Here is a 22096-nt window from a genome sequence, read left to right as displayed (position 1 = left end):
AGTTCTCTATCAGTGCAGTATCAGCTAGTGAATGAGAACCAAAAGATGAAAAGAAGTAGTATTTAGAGATATAACTGCAATGAGGAGAAAGATAAGAACTCAATAAATCACAGATATCGTGAAAATTAGATCACATTAAAAAAATTTCTTTTTTATCATCTAAAAGTTCTAGTAGTGATCAAAATAAAGAAATTAAAGTTTACACTATTCCTTGCTTTGTGTGAACTCTTCCATTGATTGCAGGGCTCTAGAAATGAAAAATTGGTTTGTTCACTGTAACATTTTCAATGAATCATATTTAAGGTGACACTGTGGTGCTATACTTCGAAGTCATGTAGCAGAGAAACATAATGACCTCTCTTGTAATCCTGGAGTTTTCAATGGAGTATCCTCATACAGCAGTAATTTGATATTTTGCAGTTTAAAAATGTAATTGAAAGCATTTTTATTGGATGTGTTCTCATTACACAGCCACCCAGCCTTCATTTAATAAAGCTGTTTAACAACGGGCTGAAAATGAATGATCAGTTAGAAAGGAAACTAATGAAAAAGGGAAAATAAAAATCTGATGAAAAAGGGAAAATAAAAATCTTGGAAAAATTTTAATCACTGCAGATTTTGAGATAATGACATTGCTCTTCAAGGCATTCTGATTTTTTCCCAGCCAGCATTCAGAACCCTCTGCACTGCATTAAACACTTCACTGCAGTCTTGCAAGGTTTCTAAGATGCAAACTGGCAATTCACTGAGCTGCACTCAAACAGCAGCACTGGCTCACTTTCCCTGTGTGCTACCAGCTTTCTCCTTTCCCTTATCTGTTTGCTTTCACTGCCACTTTATTTGGTGTTGCAGCCTTCATGTGAATTCTGAGCAGCTTTAGGAAGTACTAACAAACAACAAGTAGAAGTTTACCTGTTTTTCTGTTTTGCCAGTCTTTGCATCTCTTACTTCTAATTTTTCTGTGTGCTTTTTCAGCTTTCCTGATTCAACAAAGGACCTGGCGCTAGTTTTATGCCTCAAATACAAATGAATTAATCGGAAGTTAGGTATTCAGCAATTAAGGATGATGTGCATTTGCAATTTGAGAAATTGACCTATCATCCTAAGAACCAGTTGGGTTTGACAACTGGTGATGAGCTGGGATTTGTTTATGTTACTCAAATGGAATGGAATGATGAGAATTATTCAAAATAGAAAACTTTTAACTGCCTTTTTTTTTTTTTTTTTTTTACTAACATAAAAAACTACCATAGATAAGAACCCCACAAGAGTGATGAAAAATAAATGGATTAGGAGACTTATCCTGCTTTATTTTTTTTCTAAACTGTTTGTAGGTTGAGACTTCTTTCCTTGCTAAAGCATGTGATAAGAATTTTGAATACTTGTGCTGCTAATCTCTAAATGCTAAATGTCCCTCAGTTTTGTTAATTTGTTTCAGCAGCTCCCACGAGACCATTCTGATTGCCACAAACTTGTTTTTATACTGATTGATTCAGAGACAATAGACAGAAAAGGTATAAAATCTTACAGCTTATAATAGAAAAGTAACTTTGGCTGCTGTAATTAAGGACAGCCTTCTCTCACTTAGCAATAAACTACATTTAGATTTTGTCAGTAATTGGTAAAAGAACAAGAAAACAAAATCTACACATTTTTCACTTGAAGTTTCATGTCTCATCTGTTCTAGAATACCTCTATCTCTCTTTTTGGATGCTGTGATAATGAACAGTTTCTGGGAAGCAGGAGGAAAACCCCAAACCATTTATCAGAGAAAGTCTTCTGTTTATTTGAGCAACGGAAATGTAGACAATGCCTGATTCTTAATTTCAAGTTCAGTATAATTCTTTTTACAAAATATATAGCTTCCTCTCAGACACTTCTCGTTTTTCCCTTATTCCCTGAAATTATTGTAGTCACCCACTGCCATTTTAGCCCCCTGTGCTCTAAATATTTCTGCTTTGTATTCCTTTTCTCATTTGTTCTATGCATATTTTTCCCTTCTTTCATCAGTGTCACGGTTCAGGCTGGAACTCTAAATAGGTCTTCAGAAGTGCCTTATCAGTAAACTGGATATCCCTTCCAATTTCATTAATGGACACAGTGTCAAATATTAATTTTCCCATAATATTTCATTCTGATATTTCAAATACTAAAAAATACAATGCAATTAATCTAATTCTTTCAGCTTTTAAAGCAGAAAAAGTGGTAATAAATAATTCATGCTGAATTCCTTTGAAATTTTTTCTTTTTTTTCTTTTTTTCTTTTTTTTTTTAATGGTTCACTTGAGGGAGAGAGATAAAATAGTACCATAATCTATAGAAAATGCAGCACTGGAGGATACTGGAGCTGCACAAGAATCATACAATTGTCTCCATCCTGAGCACTTCCTATTACCTTTCGAATATGTGGATTAATTGAGACCAGTAATTAAGCCAATAGATCACAACTCCCAGTTGAGGTAATGGCTGTGACATTGTTATGGAGGATTTCTACTGACTCATTTAAGTCATTTCACAAGTCTACTGACATTTGTGAAACAGCCAAGTTCTAGGATTCATTTACATACCAGGATGTAAATGAATTTACATACCAGGATGTAAATGAATTTACATACCAGGGTTCCAGGAGATCCTGGTGCAGATCCAAATGGAATTGAAATGAGTATCTCCTTGTGTCACATGTCACAATTCTCTGTAAAGGAAATAATGGAGGATTCAGAAAAAGCCTCAAAAATTCAGCCCATTGAATTTTTTTCTATTCAACAGAATGAAAAAAACCAGCATGGATCTTGAAATTCTGTGTTTGGGAAACAGATTTTGTGTCATAATTCTAAGAAGCAATATCTGATATCTTCTTCAAATCCTGACTCATCTTCTTTGATTTTAGTATTAAATATTTTTCATAATAAAGGAATGCACTTGAATATAAGAAAACATTGAGAAACAGGGAAAAGGTAAAACAGGGGAGGGCAAAAAAGCCTTTGGTGTGTGGCTAGCACAGGTCTTTCCCATGAGAACATTTTTCTCTGTTTTATAAACAAAGATAAAGTTTGGATGTTGTTGTTACAGTGTCTCGAGATTTGGACACTTCAGGCCTGGCCAATCAGGCCTAGGGGGAGGTTTCTGACTGACCAATCTGGGTGACCTCTGAAAAGTCTATATATATGTTGGATTCAAATAATAAAGTGCTTTTTCTATGCCACGCTGAGAATCCGGGTTTTCCTTCTCTGCTAGCGGCTCTACAGCGACATCTGGTGCTTGCAGAAAGTAGGAAACAACTGAGAAAATATAACAGAAGTAGATTTAAACTTTGAAAAAACCCAGGTTTTACAATGTATTTTCCTAATTCTCTTGGCATTAGCTTTGTAGCAAATACAATTGATCTAAACTACCAGAGGAGAAGAAACGGTCTGAGCAGTCTTCTACTTCTCCTCAGCTGGCTTTGATGCAGCAGGTCAGGATGGGGAGAATATGGCAACTGGAACAGTGTCTGGAGTAACAGCAATGAGAAATGATGGTTATTAAAGAAGATTCAGGGGATTTCCACTGCTATTTCAGAATCTCAAGAATTACTTTGTTATTAGAAGCTGATGCATTATTTTTATTTGGTTTCCACAGTGTAAAATGGTTTGCTGCAATGAAGCATTTCAATGTGCAGCATTGATTTATGAAATCCAGCTTGGCTATCCTGACTTGCTTCCCAAATTTACATGAAAAAAATATTTATACAGAGATATATAAATTTTCTTAGTGTACTCACTCTGATTTTCCCCTCTGAGATATTTAAAAAAATAGCCTTTCCTTTTTCAAAAAGATAGCAGGAAATGCAGAAAGATATGGATAATATTTTACAAGACTTTATCTGAATTCAGAGAATATTGCTGAGTATTTAGGAGAAACCATTAAGAAGAAGTTTTATTCAGTTCTGAAAATACTCAGTATTTTCTGTTACAAAAAAGTGGTTCCCAGGAGATGATGTGACAGCTGTCCTGTAGCAGCATTAGCAGTGTACTTCAGCAAAGTTTTATGGATAGATGCTCTTGTAGGCTCTACTTTCTCTCCCTATGCAGTGTTTTCTCCCTAACCTGCTGCAAGGCAGAGAAAAAGAAGTGATAAATGGCATGAACATAAGCAGAGTCAGACCAGGATACTCTCTGAAGGCTGTGGGAAAAGTTACACTTTTTCCACAGAGATAAAATCTTAGTATATGATACAATGTCCTCTGCTCTGTGCAGGTGTGTGACACTCAATAAATAAGGTGAATTTCCTCAGTCAGAGACATAAAAATAGAGTGTTGCACCTATGCAAGGAGCAAATGATTTTTTGAAAAATTGGGCTCTTAAACTGTATTATGTATAACGCTTCTGCCCATCGTCGTTCATCCATCCAGATAAAATGGTGCCTATTTCCTCTTTAAATGTCAAATATGTAATATGTATTTTGAAATGGAAAGGATACCTTAGGGTACATGCTAATGTACTTCCTTCAATTACGTTTTATGATTATGACCTTTATTCCAACAATAATTTAATGTTTTAATTAAATTTGCAACCACTTGCATTGCTGCAAGATGTCCTTCATCTCTCCCTACTGTAACTTAAAGAAGTGATTTTCAATCACAATCAGCAATATCTAACAATAAATTTTAATACCATTTTTCAGGAACCTTAAGAGGATCTTTCATGTTTTAAGACAAACTCCATATCAGTGCCATGGCAAGAAATAATTCCAACCTCTACTGTAAGCAAAGAACACACATTTTCAGTTTTGGCAGCCAGCTCTTGAGATGTAAAGAATATCCATTGGTAATTACAATGTCTCTCGATTTTTAGCACTTTTCTTATTAAAAATCAAAATCTGGTTGCAAATTATTGAGTTCAGTGTTCATATACTTTTAACACCTCAAATTTTCAAAAATCCATTTGCTGGGAGAATATCCATTGACATTTGAAATAATAATTATGTTTCAAAATCTTCTGACAACATTATGATTTGTCTTGCTACAGACATTCATGAAAGAAGTGACTTGCACAATGCAGAAGACTTCTGGAAATAGATTACAGCAGAATATTACTTGTACATCCTCCAAAAATTTTGAAAATAGCATTTATTCTTTTGAAAACATCAGTCTAGCATTTATTCTTTGCAGCAATTTCTATCTGACTTCAGTCTTCTTCTTTCTATAAAGATGATTTCTTTTCAACCAGGTTTATGTTGCCTACAATAATAGGCAACAAAGGTATTAAAGAAAGGAAAAACCACCACTAGGAAAAAGAGGGTTCAGAATATTTAATTTGGAAGAAGAAAATAAACTACTGCTGTATATTTTTATATAACAGCAGTGACTCTGCACATATTTGCACAGAAGGGAGAAGCACAGCAGCAGAAACAGGAAAACCATTAATAGTATTAACTCATCAATTAAATAAAAATGAAAACACATTTTTTCTCTGGTTTTGCCCATAAATTTAAATCTTCTTGGAAGAATATCACAGACTTGCACCTTTTTTGTGGTATTTTAACAAGAATCAGAGAAATCTCACCTAGTTTCTAACTAGGAAAAGTATTACCTTGGAAAGAAAAGGTAGGTGAAAAGGGGAATCAGAACACCTAAATCTGAGGAAATGGTGACAGGGTCTGCCAACATGGATTTTTATATTAGAGTCACAATTGCAGTGCTGAAGGCCAACCTCACAGTAGCTGGTTTCAGTTCAGATCTACACATTGGGGCACAAAAGAGATCTAGTCTTGTTCCTGTAGGTGGGTTGAGGCTTTGATGATGGTCAGAATCAGCTGAAAGAAACTGAAGTAAAGAATTGTAGCAGCTTGCAATAGTAAGATGAAAGATGAAGGTCTTCTAAAGCAAGGCAGGGAACAGAAGTGCCAAATGGAAATGAGAAGTTTCCACGGGAGGGAAGGTGTAAAGCAGGAAAGCAACGCTCCATGTGGTGACAGTGAAAACTCTGGGCTGCAGTGCAGATGAACAGAACAGAGTCAGAATCTCTATGCTCATAAAGTCTGAGGAGATGCCAAGAAATAAGCCTAGATTTGGAGAAAATATAATGAGCCTTGTAACACTGTGAGCCCTATATAACGTCAGGTAATTCTTTTCCCCTGCATTCCTCTAAAGCTTTTGTAGAACGAAGGTACCTTCTATCATGGATCTGTCATATCTCTGTTTCTTGGAAGGTGGTGAGTAAATTTTGTCAGTTGCATCAGTGTAACCTGAGTTTGTACAACAATGATATGGTATGCAAACCTCTGGTGTGACTTGATACAAATTGACCTACCTGGGTAATGAGAGGAGGCTAGAAATGACTTAATTAAATTCTGTCCTCCGCAGACCAAAAGCAATCAGGAATACACCTCAGCAGTCATTACTTGTGGAGTGTTCTCTATTCATTGTGTGGTCATTGGTTTAGTGCAATTATTATTTCCAGCATAACTTGGTAACGAATGAAGAGGATTAATTGCTGTTTTGCTTTAACAGTTTCAGTTGTGCTCAAAATTCTTTCCTGCCTCTTGGCAGAAGTGGAACGTCTCACTTTCAAATGGGTTTGAGATACATCTATACTTGTTGGCAAATGATCTTCACTTCTACTGCTCCTTAATTTTAAAATGTATGTAGCTCTCAGTCCGAGGCTCGTTTGGTCAGAACATGAGTAATTTATTGACTCTATAGCTTGGACTGCTTGTCTTGCCTAATTTCATGAGATACAGGAGCTACTTTTGAAAAAACAGGATGACATTTTCCTGGACAAACTCAAACATTAGTTTGCCTGGCCATGTGCATATTTTGATTATTTTTTGTGCTAGCAATGGAAAATATTTTTGTCCTAATGGTAGGCTTTATTTTTTATTTCTGCTGCCTCTAGTTATGAAACTCTCCAGAGAACCATTTACACAAGTCAAAATTGATTCTTATAAAATGTATCAGAAATGCCAGAATTATCAGAATCAGAAAAAGTAAGGAGAATGCATAATCTAGTGTATGAACAAGGTAAAATACATTATCAACTTTGTGTCAAATTCTGGCAATCAAACTATTGTATTTAAAGTATCCATCTCTATCTGTTGGTGTAGGATGGGTCACTGACTTCTGCATTAAAAGCCCTGTTTAGCAAAATCATCACTATTTCTCAAAAAAACCCACCCAGAACAAAAGAAATCATAACCCAGACTTCTGCTAGAATGCTGACTGCTGAAGAACAGCCTTAGTGGTTTCATTTAGTTGTTGATGTGTGATTTAGGTGAGTAAAAATGCTCCAAAATGTTTCAGTTAAGAGCCTTACATATCATATATTTACACACCTCAGTTTTTCCATATCTGCAATGGTCATATTAATGGGTTGGGATGGTTTAGATTATTCCACTCTCTGGCTGCTAAAATGATCAGAATATCTGCATTTGGGAGCTCACAGATGACTACAGGTTGTGAGAAACATCTGGGCAGATCTCTCACAGTGGAGATGGAATTTTTTGCTTTCTCTTAAGCTCTTACCATGTATGTTACAGTCTAAGATTAAATCAAAAGCTGAAACATTCTAGCATTCCAACCTATTTCAAGTATGAAGGTGTCAATCAGTTGTTGACGCCGAATTATTAAATGAGAGAAAGCACTTTGTCAAATTAAGAAGTAACTCAGGAATCCAAAGAAGTTTAAGTGTAAATGCACATTATTACTAAATTCTGAGCCATAAAGTGGCCCTGGAAAAATGAACTTTACAAAATGCATGAGATCCAGCATATCAGTATACAGATGGTACAGAGGTGCATTCCCAGCAAGAAAACAAATTGTATAACTTGCAATTTAAAAATGCAAATAGTGGTTTTATCACGTACTGTAAAATAATCTGCATGTATAAAAGGTGTTTTGGAACTGCATTAGTAGTAAAAAATGATAAACCCATCATATCTCTGTCCCTCCAGAAGTATTTACTTTAAATGAAAATGTCAGGAGGGTGAGTAGCTGACTGTAGCATAGTGGCACCTCAAATTGGTGGTTTCACCTCTGACTCACCTCCTCCCTGACGGTTTAAGCTGAATTTAATAAAAACTCAGGTATGATGGAGTTCAAGGTTTCAGTAAGAAGCCCCTGGGAGTCAATACCTATGTTAAGGTGGTTTGAGTGTGCAGAACTGCTGTGCATATCCTTGTGGCATGGTTCCCTAAAGAAAACTGTCTATCAGGGGACCAATGACTTGCAGACCCTTTTCAGTTTAATAACAACATTTTCCAACTGTCTCTTAGTGAGAGACAGATATATCAGAATATTAGAAGAAAGGCACAGCAAAGGAAGTGATATGCACAGTCTTCTTCTCACTTATTCTATAGCTTAGACAGAAGCTTTTAGGATCCTATTGAAGGCACAAGGTCCTGAATGTAGGACAAATGGAATCACTCTTTATTCAGGGAATTCTTTGTCTCTCCCTCTTGGCATGACCCCTTTTAAAGAAATGTATCTTAAACATACATTTCTTTGCTTATGTTTAAACTTACTATTAAGGTGTATGCTTGTATCTCAGAAACTCTTAATTAAACATTGCTGTGCTGATGCACGAGCATTATTACTCTCAGAAGAGTAGAGCAGTTTTAAATATATCAAGCATTACAGAAATTAAGGAAATCCACAGGTACAGAAGATCCACAACATCTTTTTCTCTTGAAAATAAAGTCTCCATTATTCATGCACAATCAGCAAACCAGATCAATGTTGCTCTTGTCCAACAGTTATTGTCAAAGTGTGGGAAGGAAATTTTGAAAGGCTGAACTCGGTGCTCAGGAATCTGCTCCCAGCCTGCCTTCAGCTCCAAGTGAAGCTTTTACAGGAGGCAGTCATGGGTTACCCTTCAAAACTGAGGTCAAGCTAATTTGTTTAGAGGATCTATATAAGCATTTTATGACAACCAAATTAATAGTAAATGATTTAATCATGATTAATATTATTACTGAGCAATTAAAAATGATAGGGCCATTATTTAAAGCCTTGGTCCAGTTTACAGCTGCCTACCTCACAGTATGAGAAGATGTGCTTCTGAGCTAAAAATATATTTCTTCAGTAGAAGCAATGAATTTTGTGAGGAGTGGTACTTAAACCATCAGATATTTATAAGCACCAAAAAGTGTCTGAAGCTCAATAGGTTTTCTGCCCTTTGTAGTAATCCCTTTTTAACAGATAAAGTTGGAAATCCTAATCCCCCTCTCTTCTGTACAAGTTTCTTACAACTGGAATTTATCTATTGATTTTGATTGAGTTGCTTCTCACCTAACTGGGGATAGTAAAAACCTCATGGTTTGCATTTAACGTCTGAGGGCATTGGACTTCAGCTCTCAGCTGCTATGTCTGGATTGATAACCAGAGATAATTAAGGGTTTACATTTTTAAAATAGATTTAGTGAAATCAGCAATGTAAAAAAAACACTTACTAGAAATTTCTCTATTTTTCAAACAAAGCCTTTGTTTGGTTTGGGGCTTCTTGTTTGTTTCTTTGTTTCTTTGTTCCATAAGGGATAATAGATTTTGTAAGAAATTCAAGCCCACTGAATGGATTTCTCTTAAATGCAACATTACTCAGTAATTCCAACTTGCACTGTATCCATTACTGGTTCAGATCTTTACAGTATTTTTTTTTAAGCAGCTCCAAGTAATAATTTTAAATACAGTTCTTGTGTGTTTTTCTATAGAGCACCTTTATTCTTTCAGGCAGGTGAAAGGTTAGTCCAGCCTGCCTGAACAGCAGATGGCCAACAGCAAAGCTTTTCCCTGCTGACATGGTTATAAAGGGAGCACACTGCTATAAAATTGAGTTTCCTACTACTAATAATCATAATCTACTGATTGATCTATAAAACTCCACCTGAATATTTGTGGAATTTCACATCGAAGGGATTTTTTATTTCCTATAAATGTATAGGAATTATTCTTTAAAAAGCATGATCCTTCCAAAACATACACCTTCCAAAACATCCAAAGTCAAATTACAAATGTTCCTGTTTTCAATCAGTGCAAATTTTTATTTTTCAGTAATACCTACCATGAAGCTACCATTAGTTTTAACACTTTTGATACTGATTTTCATGGTATCTGAAGCACTGTCTTTATTTTTCCTCCCTCAAGTAGTAGGATAAAAAACTATATGATTCTACGTGTGAAAAAACTGCATTGAACTCTGAGTCAAACATCATCCTTTCTCAGGTTGCTGTTATGTTATGTAATATTTTGTTACCATAGAATATCTCAAATAGTAAGGGACACATAAGGATCAAGTCCAACTCTGTGCTCCCCACAGGACTACCTAAAGTTAGAGCAGTATGACTGGAGTATTGTCCAGATGCTCTTTGAATCCTGACAGGCTTGATGCCTATTCTATTCTATTGTGTTATTTTAGATATGATATGATATATATTTTAATTTCATTTGCATCAAAGTGTACTAGAGGTTGATCTCTAAGTCTGATATGCTTGCCAAATATGGTGTTAATATTCTTTTGATTTATTGTAAGAAATATGTTGCAGATGTTTTCCACAAAAATTTAAATGCAAAAGTACAGCTTCCAATAAAGCTTATTCTTAGCAGTTATGTCTATTATTTAAATTCATATTCTTCTAAAGCACCAAGAGCCCTGGTGTATTGTGTTTTTTAGGAATCTCTGGAACACTGCATTACTAAAAAAATGTAATTAAATTCCTTTCAATCTATCCATTCATGGTGGCTTAAAAGAAGAAGCTATAATCCACCTTATTGCTTTTGTTGCATGCTCACTATTTACATTTGTGTGTAAAATCTCATTATTCAGACTGCTGATTGAATAACTTTGAAGTGTGTTGTGTCCCATTAGCAATGCTGCTCATTATGCAGGGTATGATAACTAATGGAAAACCTTTGCCTCACAGCTCTAGGTGATAGAAATTTCTTTACCACAAGCTACTGTTCAGACATGAAATGATTATAGATGTAATAAAAATAATTAAAAACTTAATTACAATTTCCTGTTAAGAATCATCACCAGTTTGCTTGTATTTAGGTTTTGTTACAATGTTGAATGTGGGAGTTTCCTTCTAAATGTACACAGTTGCATATGACAAATAAGAATTCAAAAAATGATACATTTCTATGAGTGACACAAAGTCAGCAAGGATAAGAAACCTCAGAGAAAGGGTTTGAAAATGCTCTTCCCTAACCCTCAGATCAATACAGTCCAATTAGCTCAAAGTGGGAATCCTAACATTTAGTCCTAATAATGTTTCATTCAATCCAAATTATGTTTGAGATATCCTCAAGGTACAGAAAACTTGTGGTCCTACACTAAAGAACACAATAGCATATTTTTTCAGTTTTTGCATGGAAAATACCATCACAACAAGGTGATCCACACAATAGTGCTAACAAAGAAAAAGTTGCAACCCAAGCAGAAATATACACAGTTATGCATGCTCTTCAAGCAGAAATCATGTATATGATTTCTTCATACCAGATAAACAAGAAATCTAGTGGGGACATAATATGTGCTCCTGAAAAAACCATCATGGTTTGCTTTTCCTGAAAGGTCAACCATAACTTCCTGATCCATCAAGATTGTAGCAGAATATGAACGTAAGGATTTCCAGCTGGGTTTCACAGCATTTAGTGTATCACCCAGGATTTCAGCTCTGTGATTGAGTGCATTCAATTTTGCCAAAATATGTCTAATTTTGATGATTACAAACAGCTCCTTCGTAAGAAAAGAGGTGAATTCAATTTTGCTTCCATTGTTTGTTACATGTTGAAATTTTTGATTAATAGCTACTTCACACACAAAATATTTAGAAAATGTGCCATCCCTCTACAAAAATTGCATCATTAAATGCTTTTAAAATCATAGTCCCTGGCAAAATTTGTCTACTTGTATTTTCTGAACTATTTCTTGAGTTAAAATGAAAACCATTGGTAAATTGTCAAAGAAAACTTAAAGACATCCTGAAAAGCCACAGAGCTAGAAGGAACCTATTTTTAGTTTAAAGGAAGTACATATGTACCACACTTTAATCATTATCCTCATCAGGATGACAGGTGATGCCAGGATAATAAATAAAGTCTCTGATTAGAAATTAAATTGCTATGACAGAATCTAAAGGCCATAAAGCCTTCCAATTCCACTCCTCTCTGTCCTCTGCGTATATTCTTCCTCTTCCTCCAAAATAAACTGTCTATTCATTCAAACTCAAGGATACACTGCAGGGAAGAATCAGTAATGATCAACATTAGAAAACAAACCAAACAAAAATAAGACATACAGCTGTCAGTATAAAATTTTCTAGCCACAAAGTGAGCTTAGGGAGAGCAAATCAAATGTACTGTTGAGAACATACCCAGGGATGCCTTTGTCAACAGTTGCTTCTGGTTTAGCAGAATAATGAAGTGAGAAGATACCCATTCTGGCTTACAGATCTCCATTCTACCTCAGGAAATACAACACTAACTTAAAACACTCACTGCAGATTCCCTTCTCAGTTGTAAAGGAGAATAGCCTTGCTACTAGGCTGGTACTACAGCCAGAAAAGGAAATACCCACGCATGTCCCATTTCCAGGAAGCAAAATGCAAGGTCAGGGATATTCCAGGAGCAGCAAGTCCAAACAAATGTGTCTCAAATTGTGCCTAGTTGATCGTGTTGTTTATGACTTATCTACATCACAAGTATGTGCACTCTGAGCAATTATGTGACATTCAATTAACTAACAATAACCATTCTTTGCATGTAAATCAGGTACTCATTGGAGAAATAATTTCTCTTGAGGTGGAATCATGTTATCTTTATCGATTTGACTGCCAAACTTAAGTCTTTTTTTCATTTTATTTTTTAAAATTATATTATTCCTTGCCATCTAAATTAACATCAGTAGGATTTGATGTGACCACAACACCTAGATTGCTGCAGAAGCTGAGTACAGAGACCACCTTCCTATTTAAACTGCTGAAAATAGTTTTTCAGTTTCTCAGATTCTGCTTTCAGGAAACACAAACTGAAAGTCTGTATTGGTTTGAAAACAAACCAGTGGGAGATCACAAGTCAAGCTTGAAATTAAAAATAAGTGAAATAATACAAGGAAAAAGCACTGACAAAGTCAGATACAACCTAACACCCTGTTAGGATGGTAGTAGCAGTCCAACTGAAGTAGTCCAGTTGAAGCGGTGATCCTGTGAAGGTCTAGTCTCCAGCTGAAGATCCAGTGGTAGCTCTTGTCCTCTGGGAACCCAGTAGACAGGGCTAGCTCAGGCAGTTCCAAGGCCAGGTTATATCCAGGTGGGAATGCTTGGCTCCTCCCTCCTGGGCAGAGCATCCCACAATGGGATGAGATAAGTCCATGAGTCACACGGTGGGTCCCTGATGGCCCATTGCCTGTCATCCGGAGTGGGTCACTAGCAGGTGATAGCAGCTAACGGCCCACAGCTGGTGGTAATAGAATACTTAACTACATCTATATTGCAACCTAGGACAAAGTCCCAACAGATTGAAAGTGTATTGAGCATCTTTAATTCAAGGTGTGAGCTTTTCCACCTGCACTGCAGAGTAGTTCTGCTTATTTACAGCTTTTTGTAAATGCTTTTAAAGATTATTCTTTTCCACAGTCTAGGGCAGGAGAAATGAAGATACAATGAGCTGAAATTCTGTGTCCCATTGATCAATAATGGCAAAACCACAGAAATCCTACTACTACACAGAAGTCCTTCTACTACTTAAAAGTACCAAGGACAGTCCTGAGCACTCAGCCAGGCTGCAGCATAGAAGAATAATTTAAATGACTGCCATGGAAAAACCTTTTTGCTTTCCTTTATTTTCCTAATGTGGACTCCTATAATCTCTGAACCTAATTTGTCATAAAATACTTGTCTTCTGTCTCAGTGTTTCTTACAGCACCCTCCCCTCCCCCGAGTATTTATATAAGAAATTACTTGAGGGGGAGAAGGCAGCAAAGATTTTCCAATGCCTTAATTCTTTTCTGCCTGGGTTACATTTTTAGTCATCAAAGCATGGCCTGTAACAGGGAGAAGGTTCTTATGAATTCAGTTCCACTGTACTCCACCTATCAAACTCAGTTCCAGAGAATCCAACCTAATTTTTTAATATTCTCTCTGAAGCTCACAAAGATTACTGTGCAACTTTCTGCCATCCCTCAGTTCCCAGAGTAATAGAACTCAGTGGTATTTATTGGCTTGCCTAGAGCAGCACAACTTTTCCTGGTTTTGTTGCTATGGGACTTTTATATTTTAAAAGTTTTCATAGACTTGAGTGCAGAGGTTGTATCTTTCTTGGCAATAGCATTCTCCAGCCAAATATATATAGCTATAATGGTAATTTCAATAGCCAGCCTGTTCTTTCTGTTTCATAATATTACTCTGCTATTAAACTTTTATAGCTAAAACTCTTAAATTAGTATCTTCAGCATTTCCACATGCCTTAGAAAAACAGCTCTTCTAACTGTATACCCAATACTGTCACCTATCAGAATGTGGCACAATTATTTCTATTTTGTTCCTCTTTTGGTTCTTTCTCTGTGCATTCCATTATTCTACAGCTATACAGAAAAATATTATTATTACCATCTCTCATAATGTCTTGAATCTAGGCTTAGGATTAGAAAACACTGGACCTAATGCCACTGCCCGTGTCTTCAATAATGTGATTTCATTTTATACTGGATGGCTAAGCATCAGGAACCCAACATGATGGCATCTGAATCAGTGGTTATTTTTTCAAATGTTTGGGTTAACAGCATCTTCCTTCCTTCCTTCCTTCCTTCCTTCCTTCCTTCCTTCCTTCCTTCCTTCCTTCCTTCCTTCGAGGTTAAAACAATTCTATTTGGTAGCCAAGCTGCAGCAAGAAGACTTTGCCAAGTAGCAGCAGAGATTCCTAGACAACTAATTAAGAGCCAGTGCCTCCCCACAAAGGTGTACTTGGCCACAGACATGTCGTTTTGTGCACTGTTGACTGTGTTTATTTGCCATGACTTTGCAGCCCCTTATTAGAAAGATATTTTACTTTTCAAATGACATCCACTCTAAATTAGTGGAGAGCAGGTCTCTGAAACTTGGAACGTTTCCCAGACAAAACACAATGCACAAAGCTGTAACTTGTTCAAGAAATGATACCAGAAGTTAGAATATATTCCTGATGAAGCTGTAAACTTCAGCTGGTAGACTTCTCAAAATCAGGCTCAATCCTCCTGCTTAGTGATGAGTGGGGTGAATAGCACTTCCATCTGTTGTACTGTGCAGAAATAAAATAAACTTCAAAAGAAAAGCTCTTAACCTGTTTGTTTTTGCTGAAATGAAAATACCAATTCAGCAAGTCATATTTTGGAAACAAGTCTCCAGTAATCACAATATTTTTTTGGATGCCAGATGGCTGGCCTGCTCTCCTGGTCTGTGCATCAGAATGACTAAATGCTTGTATTTCTTGATGTGCCCTTTTAGGGTAGACAATGAATATGTAAAATCATTAAAATTAGAAGCTCTGGGAGGAAACCTCAGTCCTACTGAACTCAGGGACAAATCTGCCATTGACTTCACCACTGTTATATTTTCATCACTGCTACATCCCAGAGTTGAAAATATGTCTGTTTTATTTCGACAATGGCATTTCCAGACAGATAGATTGCTTCCTCCTATTATTGCTTCGAGAGACAATCCTTAGGAATTGAGAGTCCTCTAAGGAAGCACTTTATGACAGTAAGCAAAGGCACATCAGAATTGGCAGAATCTAAATCTTTTTTTTTACTATTAGTTTGAGTGACATATTTTAGAATGCTCTTTTTCTCTTTTTTTTTAGCCTGTAAACATTAATACTGCTTTCCTCATATTTGCAGGTCAGTACATATACAATATACAATTGTAAAAAACCTGGTGTTTTGAAAGCTTCCTGGAACAAAAGTTTCATTTCAAATGCTTCCCTTAACAATTTCTTGGAAATGAGTTATCATAACTCACTCACTCGAGAAAAGGTGGTGTCTGGAATGTGTTTATGAATGTACCCAGATTTCACCTAAATTTTAAGGCCCCTAAAGAATAGAGCAATGAAAGTAAATATGTGAGTTTCATAGGCAGTCAGCAGAGTAAGACAGAGATGTCTTTGAAAACTCCTTGAAATAATTGCTGTCTGTCTGCCTTGGGAACCTTAAAGCAAAACCAAAGCCTCTGTTTTTATAGGATATCAAAACCATAGCCATGGACTAGGAAGATACTAGATATGTTTATTATGGAAAACTCAGGAAATTCAGGGAATTCCTAGATTTTAAATCACCTCTGTTAGGATTTTTCTTCAGGACTGTACCTTCAGAACACCAGTGCACCTTTCTTCTTCTGAGAATTAATGTACTACCAGTAACCACCAAATGGGTAAGAATTTATGGTGCTAAATTGCAAATGGTTTAACTGCAGGCAAGCCCACCTTTCTTTTATGTTATTTCATCAACCTAAATGGATTCAGCTCTGCCCCACCTTGTCTGTGGCACCAAGACTGTGTAGAAGTATTTCTCAGTCAGAATGGTCTTGCCAGTTGTTCCTATTTGACAGGACAGGTTTGGACTGACAGCACGTGAGATGCACCAAAACACAAAGACCTCCATCAGATTAGTGCTTCCAGCACAATATTAATCATTATCCTGGGCATGCATTTGAAAAACACACTTCTGGCACTGCACTCATTCAAAACAATGAGCTGTTAGTGCTGATTCCACGGGGGACTGGAATCTGGACTAATGAATTATACAATGAATTATACAATGAACTCCTGTCACTTTTGCCTATTCTTCCAGCTAATAAGATGGTATAAGACAAGGACAGTGCACATTTTCTTGTCGTGCTGCACTGTTACCGTCTGGCTTGTCATGCTGATGTAGCATTGAAGATGAGCTGACGAGGGACTGTTGGATATTTATAAAGAATTCTGTGGCTAACTTTGCTCTAAATTGGGCATGTAATGAATGCATTACTGCAAAGCAGGGAAATAACACCTATTATAGGCTAGAAATGAATCATCGCAATGGCAAATCATTTTCTAAGCTGCAGTATTTTCTCTGTTATTGCTTTGCTTTAAACTTTAGTGAAAAGCAATTACTTTATTCTTTCTCTTTATTTTTATTGTTGGTGATTCTTATGCTAATTTTCCTCTCTATCTTTGGGTTGATTTTGAAAAGGCTTTCAGAATTTAAGATTAAATTGAATTGGTGATACTGCCCTACCATCTTCACTTCCTACCTCTCTTATCCTCAACCACCACTCTGGGTTATGAAGAATTCTTAAGAAAATACATAGAGCAAACTCAGAGCCATCACATTTTAAATTATTTCTTGTTCTAAATAAATTAGACAATTCAGCATCCTCAAGTCATCACAATAATAAAAGTTTGGGTGTTTTTATTATGTTAAGCTTATTATTAATTTAATAGTTTAAAGAAACAAAATTTCCCTGCATTTGAAGTGTTACCTATTTGAATTTTTCCCCTTGAAGAATTACACTTCCCCTGCAATTAAGGGAAATGTGTTCTCTTGTGGTACCTTTGTTGTTCTATGGCAGTGATTTAGATCTGTAAAAAACATGTAAATGTTTTCCTTACAGTGAATTTAGTAAACAGAGTGTGCTACTTTTGAGATTTATCAATGATCTCTTCAAGTAAACAAAAAATAAAAATACACCACAAACCTAGAGGTAATTTTTTGAACACCCTTTTTTTGTCTTGGACTACAACATTTACAGACTTGGACTACTACGACTTTTTTTTGGACTGCAACATATATTTGGAAAAAACTATATTTATTTATTACCAAAAGTCACTGACAAGACAGAGAACTAGTGAAGATTTACTTTGCTCAACGTTTACAGCAGAAATTACAGACAGAATTCTCCAAGATCCCCTCTGATGTCAAAAGGGAGAGGAACTCTAAGTGCAGATCTAGAAAATTACCTGTAGTGTGATCTCTGTATTAGTTATAGATAGGAGAGATTAAATCTCAGCTTGCTTTAAAACAAATTAACTCAGCAGTAGCATTCCTGGATGAAATCTGCATAGTATGCCTACAATCACTGCAGGGGTGCTTTCAATTTCCTTACCTCAGAAGATCAAATGATGCAGAACCAGAAATGGAAATTGTACTTTCCCTTATGTTGGATCAAAAATAAAGGCAATATTTTCTAAAAATCATGAAATGTTACAAGCAAGTAATGAAATACCTTCTTGTAGGCTTGAGGGCAATCTTTGATGTAAGCAAACCTGAAAATGTAGTAAAAATAACCCAGTCCTTGAGAAAGGCTCCTTGTTTTTTTGCCCTTCCCTGAACTCTGGCCTGGGACACCTTGTACTGTTTATGGCTTTAATGTCAGCAAACACTGAGCTTTCATTCGATTTATTTTGGAAAGTTTATAACAAAAGACATATTCAGACTTCTTGCATAGGCCTCAGGCAATAGTGTGTACATTATTTCAGATATTGCAGGTTAGCTGGAAAATTACAGGAAAAATGATTGTCTTAGTCACAAAGATGGCAGTGCCACATCTTTTCATTCTTTCTTAGGGAGCTTAGGTGAATTACAAATATAAAAAACTCTGTTAAAATTATTTCTCTAAAAAAGTCTAGAGACATAGGTAAGGCTTTAATTTTTTATGTCTTTGGAAGCTCAGAAAATACAGCCATAGCTACACAATAACCACGGTAAAAAAGAAATATATGCTTAAAATTTCAAGAACTCCTATCAATTAAAAATCAGAGAGTATTTTTTCATTCATATTAGCAGAAATTTCTTTAAAACCTCACTGCTAGCTGTAAGATCAAATAAAAGACATTGTGACTGCCAATGATCTAGGAGATGAATGATATAAAATAGCTTTCCATCCATACCAGTTATTTAATAAAAAGGTAAGTTGCCATCTAACAATCCTAGCAAAATTTCTGCAGCATTAATGACTTGATTGTGTTCTAATAAAAGGCTATGTTTATTGCATAACCCAGATCATTAAACATACCATTTTGCATGAAATTATTTTTAAAAATATATATGCTTACCTTTGAGAAAGGTTGAAAACTTGTTTAAATGCTGAAATAATTGGAGTACAACATAAGAACTCTTCCATATCCCAAATTTAGCTTTGTTTTTTTTTATTTGGATGAATGAGAGTAGTTAATTTTATTTTTTTTTAATGTTACACTAATACTTTCAGGTTCTTTTTTTTTTCCAAGAATTTGAGTAGAAGTAGCACTGTGATTCTTATTTGCAGTTCACCACAGGATAAATGTGTGCACTGAACACTTGTAGAAATAATCAGTCTTGATGAATGTTTGTCACTGTGCTCTTCAGAGGTTTTTATGGAGTTTTACCTACCTCTTAACTACTGAGATCACAAAAGGGATAGGCCTGGTACAGTCCACTTACTGCATCTGTGGACAATAATAGTGTGAGGATTTGCTTGGGTTTTTTGTTTGGAGTTTTTGGTGTCATTTTTTAGAGCAATAGAGACATTCAAGATGCACATGGAGATGAGACAAAACCAGAGATCTGTTTTTATTAGCTTTATCTTTGCTTGTTCTGACTGAAATTGGAAGCACTAAAACTGCAGCTAACTTTCTGAGATGAAATATCATCACATATGGTTTAGGAGCTCCTTATGACATGAACTCAGAGACTTTAATTTGAGTATTTGCAAGCAGCTGAACTAATAGAATGCTGTAAGTGAGGGGGCTTACTTTGAATGTAACAGTTCCATTGCATTCAAAATCTAAAGGGCCATTATTAACATTTCATTCTGAAGAAGCAATTATTTCACTCTAGATGAGTGAACAGAGAGGAGAACAAGGTCCTTTCTAATTTGATTGCACATGATGTACTCTGTGATTACGTTTTGTACAGCAAGGCATTCAACCAGGCATTAATAAGATTCTTGTTTTTAGAGCTTAACTAGGAGTGCAATCTTTCTTGCTTTCTCAATTTTAGAGGAACTTCACCTGTGGAAAATGAGAAGCACTCCTGTGTCATTTCCAGTGGTGTGGAATTACATTTAGACTCATAATTTGCATTTTATTGCAAGCTGTGAGTTTATTAAGATATACAGGATTAGAGGTGTGTACCTCTTATTTGTGATATCTGCAGAACAGAATCCTCTCTTTCCCTCTCCTTATCCAATAAATCAAGAAGTCCCCCACAGTTAAGAGTCAGAGGTGAACAAATTTTGCTGTGCTGTGTCAATGGTGTGTGCCAGTGAACTTTCACTGTGCAGTACACATCCCTTTAGCCATTAAAATAAACCAAATCCTTCCCTAGAAAAAGCTTTCTGAAAAGACTCATTGCATTTTATGATGTTTTTTGAGCAGATTTCCAGAAGGACTAGGAGAATACTTAAAATCAAGGGGAAATAGTTGGTGACTATTGGCCAGTAAAACAGATTTTTAAAAGGGACATAAGACATACTTTGTGTTTTATAAACACATGATATTTAATCTTTAATATTTGAGCATGGTGCATGACATAACTAATTCCCAGCTTGTCTGGCCTTACAAATGAGTCATAGCTTCAGAAAACAGCAGAATCATTTAAATCTGTGATTGTGACTTGATGTTATGTTTCTTAAATTGTTTTATCACTGAGAATTAAGCAGCGGTGCTACAGTCCTTCAAGGACAAATGTATTGAATCCACACAGACCTGCTGAAACCCTGTGTTTAAAGTTACACCACAGCAGGCATTGTAGCAGGTAAGGAGTTAATGTGCAAGACATGAATAACCCTGAAGTTCCTTTCTGCCAACAACATACAGGCTGTCCTTTTGAGACCTGTCAGTTGTAAATAGCAGCTCTGACAGGAAGGGTAATGCAGCCTAGGCATCATACTCTGTCTCTCCTTTGGACTTGAAGTCTTTGAAGGCTAGAGGCTGTACAAAGAGAACCAGGAGAGATTATAGGAGAATTTTTCAAAGGCATAAAGAGTTCTGAGGGACCTAGCTCCTATTTAAAATCAATGACTGCTGGACACCTAATTAGCAAGGGTACTTTGAAAATCTCCCACTCCTTCTCTTTTATGCAAGTTTCTTGCTATAGAAACTGTACTGAAATAGAAATCTAATTGGGAAACACTGTGACCAGGAAACAGAGGTGAGGAAGTGGATTAACTGCAAATATCAAGACCAAAATTTTTTCTCAGGCCTGCTCATTGCACTTGCTGGTTGAAATCAAAATCAAAATCTTATGCAGTATGCAAACTCTTTTCTTCTTCTTGAATTTTGAGATTTGGACTCCGAAGATGCCTTGTCTTTAGAAATTACTGTGTTATTTTTCAGCAGTATTACTTTGCTTTCTGTTACGTTGATATTAGTCCTGCTTTCATAAAATAATGTAGAGGCATATATCTGTGTTTAGAGGGCAGGACATATTCAGCTTGTCTGCACTATGCCTGATGAAAGCATTCTTTGATGGGCACAGGTTGTGTCTGATTTCATGTAACAAGGCAGCATCTACAAGTAAGTGGATGATTATTGCTTTCCCACCACCTTCCCGACTCTCTCAGGTTTGAACCAAAATCAAGGAATGACTGGCAAGCCACTAAATTGCATCTCCATTACCTTTCAAAATGTAAACTCAAGTGCTAGCTAAAACCATTATGACTTGGGATCTGGAAACTGGGAATAGGAGAATGAAGAGCCCAAAGATGGTTTGGTGAGATGTTGCATGTGTGTCTGCATCATTGTATTACCCACTTTCATAAACAGATTTTCTTCGGGGCTTTAGATACGTCTGGCCTTGGAACAGCCATTTTTACATTTTCATTATTATTTTACTAACCCTTCTCCTACATTATTGCATTAATGACATTCCAGGGAATTATCACAAGCCAATATATATTGTGTGCTGCCTGAGTAAGCTTCGACCACTACAATAATTAATTTCAGTCTAACTTTTTGAAGTTTTTTCATTTTCAAGTCAGGTACTCCCATACTGAGCCTCTGATTTCTGAAGTGAGTTACATGATTGGTGAGAATATATCTTTGTATAACCACTTACAATTGCATAAGGTATTTTACTTACATTACTTTTTCATCCCCTGATAAATGAGGATCAGCAGGGTCACCTGACAGTGA

Source organism: Lichenostomus cassidix, chromosome 4, assembly GCF_008360975.1.
Source record: "Lichenostomus cassidix isolate B80296 chromosome 4, HeHo_3.0, whole genome shotgun sequence".
NCBI lineage: Eukaryota > Metazoa > Chordata > Aves > Passeriformes > Meliphagidae > Lichenostomus > Lichenostomus cassidix.
Note: the sequence above shows the minus strand (reverse complement) of the source record.